The sequence below is a fragment of the Eriocheir sinensis genome, chromosome 39 (genome assembly GCF_024679095.1).
Source record: "Eriocheir sinensis breed Jianghai 21 chromosome 39, ASM2467909v1, whole genome shotgun sequence".
NCBI classification, from domain to species: domain Eukaryota; kingdom Metazoa; phylum Arthropoda; class Malacostraca; order Decapoda; family Varunidae; genus Eriocheir; species Eriocheir sinensis.
In genome coordinates this window covers 12,189,052-12,198,119 of record NC_066547.1, presented here as the reverse complement: position 1 = coordinate 12,198,119, position 9,068 = coordinate 12,189,052, and positions in this window count along the sequence as shown.

The following is a 9,068-nucleotide window of genomic DNA, read 5'->3' as shown; positions in this document are numbered from 1 at the left end:
TTCTCATAACTGCTTTTCAAACTTTTTACGCTAACTTCTTCCTATTCCTCCTATTACTACTACTACTACTACTACTGCTACTTAACTACTTTTCCATATTAGCTTATCTCCGCTTTTTCCCTCTTTCCTTTACTCCTTTCCTAACTAACTAACGCTAACTTCCTCCTCCTCCTCCTCCTACTACTACTACTACTACTACTACTGCTACTTAACTACTTTCCCACATTAGCTTACCTCCTCTTTTTCCTCCTTCCTTTATTTCCTTTCCCTCAAAATATGACCGACAAAGGCTAGTAATTCCGATAAACCCTTCCTTCCGTCCTTCCTCTTCCTCCTCCTCCTCTTCTTATTCTTCCACACGTTGCTGTCCTTCCCGTTCTTCCTTCCGCACTTCGCAACTTAATAATTTTGCTGTCAACACTTCTCCGTCCTTTTCATACATTCTCTCTATCATTCTTCCCCTTTGTGATTCTCTCATTATCTTACTTCATTTCTCTATCTATCTACATCTCTAAGGCTCATTCTCCTCATTGCATATAATCATCTTTCATCACTTTCTTTACTTTCCTCTTTCTTTCTACTCCCTTCTTCAATTTCATGTTTACTCTTTCCATCCCCCATTCCACTTTCCTCTCCTATACCTTCCTCTTTCATCCCATTGCAGCTATCTCAATATCCTTTTCTCTCTTCCTTCCTCTATTCCTCCGCTCCTCCATGCTACTTTTCTTCCCGTCCCTCTCTTCCTTCCTCCTTCATTCCAAACCACCTATCAATCTTCTCTCTCTTCCTCCATTCCTCCCTTCATTCCACTCTCCTTCCCCTCTCTTCCTCTTTCGTTCCGTCCCAAACCTCAACAATGAACCGACCGCCCTCTCTCTCTCTCCTTCCGCTCCTCCATCAGGTGATCAGGTACATTTCCACGTGCAAAGAAGAAGAAAAAATAAGAAAGTTGTTGAAGCATTTTTCGTTGAATCGCGCCGAGCCGGAAATCCCCGAGCGGGCGCCGGTGTGTTGTGTTGTAAGCGGCGTGTGTGTGTGTGTGTGTGTGTGTGTGTGTGTGTTGGATTCTTCTTTTGTTCTGTCTGCCTGCCTGTGTGTGTGTGTGTTTCTCTCTCTCTCTCTCTCTCTCTCTCTCTCTCTCTCTCTCTCTCTCTCTCTCTCTCTCTCTTCCAAGTAACAGAAGTGCTTTACCCACTCCCTTTTATGTCTACACCATTCCATCTCTCTCTCTCTCTCTCTCTCTCTCTCTCTCTCTCTCTCTCTCTCTCTCTCTTCCAAGTAACAGAAGTACTTTACTCCTCCCTTTATGTCTATCACCATTCCATCTCTCTCTCTCTCTCTCTCTCTCTCTCTCTCTCTCTCTCTCTCTCTCTCTCTCTCTCTCTTCCAAGTAACAGAAGTACTTTACCCACTCCCTTTTATGTCTATCACCATTCCATCTCTCTCTCTCTCTCTCTCTCTCTCTCTCTCTCTCTCTCTCTCTCTCTCTCTCTCTCTCTCTCTCTCTCTCTCTCTCTCATAACACGCTGAAGCAGTTGTCCAGTAGGTCACCGTACACACACACACACACACACACACACACACACACACACACACACACATTCATGGAGTTTTGCGTGCGTCAGAGAATTTTCCGTTCGCCAACCTGACACCTTTTTCCCTCCGTGTCTCCTCCAATTCCTTCCACTCACTTCTCTCTCTCTCTCTCTCTCTCTCTCTCTCTCTCTCTCTCTCTCTCTCTCTCTCTCTCTCCTCTTCGTTCTTCCATCACTGTCATTCCTTCCTTCCTCATTTCTGTAAGTCTCCTAACACTACTCTCTTGTTATAATTATTACCCTCCTCCTCCTCCTCCTCCTTCTTCTTCTTCTCTTCCCCCTCCTCCTCTTTTCTATTACGCTTTCTATCAATTATCTCTTCCACCTTTCTTTCCGTTTCCTCTGTTTTTTCCTCTTTTCTTTATTTCCTTCTCTGTCTCCTTTTCGTTACACATCACAAAAGTAAATATAAATAGAAAAAAACATACATTAAACGAAAGATATATATATAAAAAATACGAACAAAGAAACAAGTAAAGAAACTGACAGAAAGGAAAGAAAAAAACACATACATAAAACAAAACAACAAAAATAATAAAACACGAAGACAGACAAACAACTAAACAAACATAAACAAACAAACAAACAGATGGACAGGAACAAAAAAAACTAAAACATTCGATGGTGTAAGACGAAAAAAAAAAAAAAAAAGACAAACCGGATCACCTCTACATTCACTTGTCCAGAGAGAGAGAGAGAGAGAGAGAGAGAGAGAGAGAGAGAGAGAGAGAGAGAAGATCCAGAAAAATGAAAAGAAAAAAGAAAAGAAAAAAAAACTAAAGAAAAAGAGAACGAGAAAATAAATGAAGAAAAAAGAAAGGAAAACAAGACAAAATGAAAGATAAAAAGAAAGAAAAATGAGAGAGAGAGAGAGAGAGAGAGAGAGAGAGAGAGAGAGAGGGGCAAGGACGGTATGTAACGGTGTGAGTTTGTTTGTTTGTGTGTTTGTTAGGCGTGCAATAATTCGGTTCACGGCCGTTAGAGAAGGGCAGACGAGAGAGAGAGAGAGAGAGAGAGAGAGAGAGCGCACGTGCCTTTTTTGTGAGGGTGCGAAATGAAGGGAAGGGAGGAAGGAAGGGAGGGAGGGAGGAAATAAAGGAAAGAATGGAATGACAAGGAGAAATGGAAGGAGAAAGTAGAGAAGAATTGAGGTGAGGAAGGAGAGAATGAGCGAGGGAGGAAGGTAAGGTAGGGAAAGGTTCAGTGAGGTAAGAAGGGGAAGTGAAATGGAAGGGAGAACATACTGGATTAAGGAAGGAGAGATGAGGAGAGGAAGTAAAGGAGAGAGGGAGGGAGGAAGAGAAGGAAGAAGACTGAGAGGAAGACAAGGATGAAGTGAAGGAAAGGTAGGAAAAGGGAAGAGGTTAGAAGAGAGAAAGAGAAGCGAGGGAAGGAGGGAGGGAGACGATAGGATAGGTAGACAAAGAAGTAGAGAAGGAAGGGAAGGAGGGAAGGAGGGAGGGAGGTAAGGAGAGAGAAGCGAGGGAAGGAGGAAGGAGAGAAGATAGGATAGAGGCAAAAAGGTAGAGTAAAAGAGAGAGAGAGAGAGGAGAAATGATAGGATAGGGAGGCAAAGAAGTAGAGTAGAAGGGAGGGAAGGAAGGAGGGAAGGAAGGAGGGAAGTAAGGAGAGTGGGAGGGGCAAATAAATGAGGGGTAAGGAGGGAGGGGGGGGGGAGGGAGGAGACCAGTGTTGCTTCATTCTTCACCTTTGCATAGACGAAAATAAAAAGAGATACTCGCAAAATCAAAATGAGAAACTGCTTGAGTCTCCTTCTCTTCTTCCCCACCCCTCCTCCTCCTCTTCTTCCCCACTCCTCCTCCTCCTCTTCTTCCCCACTCCTCCTCCTCCGGTCCTTGAAAGCAACTTAATAGTGTACTAATTATATTTTCCTCTCTCTCTCTCTCTCTCTCTCTCTCTCTCTCTCTCTCTCTCTCTCTCTCTCTCTCTCTCTCTCTCTCTTGTCTTTATTAATTTTATCCTGGTCACTGGTTTACTTGATGGCCTTGCTTTCTCTCCTCCTCTTCCTCCTCCTCCTCCTCCAACTCTTCCTCCTCCCTCCTCCTCCTCCTCCACCTCCAGCTCGCCCTTTATATTGTCTCCTTTCCTTTTTTTTCTTTTTTTCATCAATAATCTTACTACGTTGTATTCTCTCTCTCTCTCTCTCTCTCTCTCTCTCTCTCTCTCTCTCTCTCTCTCTCTCTCTCTCTCTCTCATTTGTTACTACTCCGTCTCCACCCTCTTGTCCCCAGTAAATCCTCCTCCTCCTTCTCCTCCCTCCTCCTCTTCTGTTGTTTGTTCTTCCTTTGTGTTCCTTTGTGTTCCTCGGCGTCACCCAACTTGTTCAGGAGGAATTTAACACCCATGCACCGAACACGCCCGAGACTGCATGGAAGAGAGAGAGAGAGAGAGAGAGAGAGAGAGAGAGAGAGAGAGAGAGAGAATGAAGATAAGATAGAGATAAGAAAGAAACGAGGTAAGAGTATTTGGAGAGAGAGAGAGAGAGAGAGAGAGAGAGAGAGAGAGAGAGAGAGAGAGAGAGAGAGAGAGAGAGAGACGGAAGCAAGGAAGGGAAGGTAAAGGGAATAAGGTGTGTTTGAATGGAGGGAAAGGGTAAGGGTGAAGCATACAGTTGAAGGGAGACACAAGGAGAGGTAAAAGTGAGGGAGGGAGAGAAAAGAGGGAGGTAACTAAGGCAGGCAAACAGGAGAGCAGGGAGGGAGGGTACCAAGTTACTCTCCCTCTCCTCCTCCTCCTCCCCCTCCTCCCTCCAGTAGAGACAATCAGCTCCCCGGCGTTCAGAGGTGAAAGCTTGTGGGTTCTGCTCGCTTTCATTTATGCCCTTCAATCCGGCCTACCCAGGAGGAGGAGGAGGAGGAGGAGAAGAAAAAGAAGAAGAAAAAGAAGAGATAACATAATTTAGTTACTGTAACGAACCTTAGCATAGATACAAACAAAGGAACATGAAAATGGGAGAGAACGAAAGCAAAGAATATAGTAACTTTGGAGAGGAGAACAGGGAGACGAGGAGGGGGGGGGGGTGACCTAAGAAAAACCAAGTCATTCACCTCAGGAACGCCACGCCGAGCCAACCCACGCCGCGGAGGGCAAGGCAGCATGGGCAAGGGCAAGAGAGCTAGGGCGAGACAGCTACGGTTTGGGCATGACACTTAAGGTTAGAGGCCTCCCAGGAATTTCTTAAGGGGGGACACAGCCAATATGTTTAAGGTCCTATAAATATATACATCAAGTTCCATATGTTCCTTGGTGAAGCACAGGGCAATGGCACATGTAGCTTCCTAATACCAGTTATAATTTGTAGTTGATAGTGTGAACGAGAATACAACAGATTTCTAAAGGGGAGCAACTGCCCTTCCTTGCCCCCCTCTCTCCCTTCGGACACCCATGGCTAGGCAAGGCAGCTACTGTAGGGCAAGACATCTAGACAGGTAGAGCAACACAGCTAGGCCAGGGCAAAGCAGAGAGGGGAAGTAAAGATCAGCTCCCTCGCTCCACGCCGCAAACACGACCTTCCCCCGTACATAGCGAGGCGTGACGACTCCCGCGCCTGCTGACTACCGCTGGGGGTGATTTGTGTGTGCTGATGAGGCGGAGGAGGAGGAGGAGGAGGAATAGGAGATTTTTGTGTGTGCTAATAAGGTACAGGAGGAAAAGGAGGTGTTGGTGAACAGGAGGAGGAGGTGGTGAAAAAGAGAAGATGGTTTGGAGGAGAAAGAAAAAAAGACGAAAAAGAAAAATAAGTAGTAATAGTGCTAGAAAAAAAGAAGAAAAGTCAGAAAATTATAATGAAAACTTGGAATATATAAAAAACGAAGGTAAAAAAGAAAGAAGGCAAGAAAAATAAGGGAGGGAGGAAGGAAGGAAAGAAAGAAGGAAGGAAAGAAAGCAGGAAAATGTAGAACCACAAAATAAAGGAAAGAAGAATTGGAGGAAGAGGAGGAGGAGGAGGAGGGGGAGGAGGAGGATTATGAAAGAGAATAAGAATGGTCACATGGGGCGTGCCGCAAACACACACACACACACACACACACACACACACACACACACACACACACACACACACATCGTACAAACATTTGCATATCTTACCTGCCTTAGCTCTCCCGCCCTTAACCTTCTCTCTCTCTCTCTCTCTCTCTCTCTCTCTCTCTCTCTCTCTCTCTCTCTCTCTCTCAAATACCAACACTTAGAACGTAATTTTCCCTGTCATTCATTTTTAACTCAATTTAAGTTCTATAACAAAGCCTAATTCTCTCTCTCTCTCTCTCTCTCTCTCTCTCTCTCTCTCTCTCTCTCTCTCTCTCTCATTATTTCTGTTTTAACTTTTCCTTGTTTTCATTTTTAGCTATTTCTTTCCTTCCTTCCATCTTTCTTTCAACTCTTCCTTCTTTTCCTTTCTCTTCTTCCTTTAGTACTCTCTCTCTCTCTCTCTCTCTCTCTCTCTCTCTCTCTCTCTCTCTCTCTCTCTCTCTCTCTTCACACCTGAGCCTACCTCCGTTCACCTTAGAGACGGAGAGGTATTGGCACTCCTCCAATACTACACGCTACACACGCAGCCTCTCCATCATTGCAATGCAGCGCCGCACTTTCTAACGGAGGCTTGCTTGGAGCCAATGCACTGATCCGAGGGGCATAGGAATGAGCGCGGAGGAGGATGTACGGTTGGGAAAATATTTGCAAGAGGATGTTGGTAAGATGTAAGTCAAGAAAAGATGTTTGTAAGGTAAAGTAGGGTAGGATAAGGTAGGAAAAGAGGATATTCGTAAGATGTCTGGTAAGAAAATTAAGTTCGTAAGATGGAAGGTAAGAAAAGGATGTTCGTAGGATGTAAGGTAGGAGAAAATGTTCGAAATATGGTAGGGTAAGGAAAAGGAAGGTAAAAATAAGATCGTAAAAAACATGAAATAGAAGGTAAAAGAAAATTCGTAAAAGAAAAGGTAGACTTGTAGGATATAAAGAAAAAAATAAGGTTAAAAGGATCTCAGAGAAAAACTCGTAGAATATAAGTAAAAAAAAAAGGCTCGTAGGATAAGTAAAAAAATATAGGCTCCTAGAATATAAGTAAAAAAAAGGCTCGTAGAATATAAACAAAAAAAGGCTCGTAGAATATAAGTAAAAAAAAAGATAAATAAATAAAAATAAAAATAAAAACGTAGAATATCAGTATAAAAAAGAATGGCTCGTAGAATATAAGACAAAAAATGAAAAAAAAAAAAATACTTTCTTTTCCATGTACCAAAACAAAAATACACACACACACACAAAAAAAATACAATCAACTACAGCGAAACGTTACAAACATATGGAAACTCTGCACACACTAAAAAAGGAAAACGGGTCAACTATATCCCATTTTCTTTTTTAGCGCAGGGCAGAGCATGGCAGAGGAGGGAAGGGGACGGGAGGGAAGGGGGGAAAGGGAGATGCAAACTAAGGGAGACAGGGTGAAAGTTAGTACACACGGCGTGACGTATGGGGGGCAGGGTGTCGCCAGGGTGAGCTACGGGTGAAGACGTGGCAGGGGGAGGCAGGTAAGGCTGATACGGCAGGTAATAAAATAGGTGGGAAAGGTAAGCAGGTGAGCAGGCAGGTAGGTAAGGTAGGCTAGGGTAGGTAGACGGGGTAAACAGGTAAGTAGTTAGGTATGTTAGAGAGGAAAGAAGGAAAGTCATGTTAGGTAGATTGGGTAGGTAGGTAGGTAGGTAGATTAGGTATGTAGGTAGGTAAGTAGGTTAGGTAGGAAGGCTAAAGTAAGGTGAGAACAGGTAAATCTAGGTGAGAGAGAGAGAGAGAGAGAGAGAGAGAGAGAGAGAGAGAGAGAGAGAGAGAGAGAATACCAAAGCCTACAAAAGGAAAGTAGAGAAAGGGAAAGGAAAAAGAGAAATCGAAGCAATTGGAGTTTCACAAAAGAGATGACAGATAAATAGATTGATAGATAGATAAATAAATAGATAGATAGATGCAGAGAGAGAAAGCACACTTGTTTGTCTCTACCTGAACACCTGGACGAAGGAAAGAAGATGTGAAGAAGGGACGGGGGGAGTAGAGAGGATGACCCCCCCCTCCCCTCCCCTCCTCCCCTATCTTCCCCTTCTTCCTCCACGCACCATTGAAATTCCCCTCCTGTTTCTTCACTAGTCTCCCTCCCCCTAACGTTTTTTCTCTCCATCTTTCCTCCACCTGCACCTCCCCTCCTTCCTCCTCCTCCTCTACCTGTCAGTGATTCCTCCTCCTCCTTTTCTCCTCCCCTCCTCTTCCCTTCACCTTATACTTTCCTCCCTTTTCTCTCCATCCCCTTCTTCTCTCTTATTTTCCATGTTATGTTACTTGCGGAGTCTCTCTCTCTCTCTCTCTCTCTCTCTCTCTCTCTCTCTCTCTCTCTCTCTCTCTCTCTCTCTCTCTCTCTCTCTCTATTTTTTCTCTATATCAGGCACCTCCCCCTTTCATTTCCTCCTCCTCCTCCTCCTCCTCCTCCTCCTCCTCCACCAGCACCATTTCCGCAGCTACACGACAACAAACAAACAAAACCAAAAAATAAATAAAAACAGTAAACGAAGATGAACGTCATACAGAGAAATAATATCGATAATGAATAATAAACACCGCTATAATGAGCCGTTAATGAGTCAATATAATAATTTACGCCGCGCCATCAAGTGAAGGGTCCGCGAAGTGAGCATTAGAGCGTCTATTTACTCCCCCTCTCCTCAATGGCCGCGAGCACAGGTAATGGCGGTGATGCAGGTGTACTCAGGTGGCGGTAATGACTTCAGTTGTTATCATCATTAAATCGATGCATGAAGAGGAGGATGAGTGGCCTTGAACGAACCTAACTTCACCTGACCTAATCTAACCATACCTTACCTTACCTAACCTTATCTTATCTTACCTGACCTAATCTAACCGTGCCTTACCTTACCTGACCTAATCTAACCGTACCTTACCTTACCTAACCTTATCTTATCTTATCTGACCTAATCTAACCGTACCTTACCTTACCTAACCTTAACTTACCGTACCTTACCTTACCTAACCTTACCTGACCTAACATAACCAAGCCTAACTTTACATAATCTAACCTTATTTTACTTAACCTAACATAACTTGACCTAACAAGTCTAACCTAACCCTTACATTACCTGACCTAACCTAACCAATCCTAACTTTACCCAACTTAACCAAACTTTACCTTACCTTACCTGGCCTGTCCTAACCTAACTAAATCTAACCTAATCTAACCTTACCTTACCTGACCTAACCATACCTTACCTAACCTAATCTAACCTTACCTTACCTGACCTAACCTAACCATATATTACCTAACCTACCCTTGCCTTACCTAACCTAAACATACCTTAACTTACCTGACCTAACCTGAGCAAATTTAACTTAATCCTGCTTAACTTTGTGTGTATGTATGTGCTTGCTTGTTTGCTTTGAAGTACAGAAAGA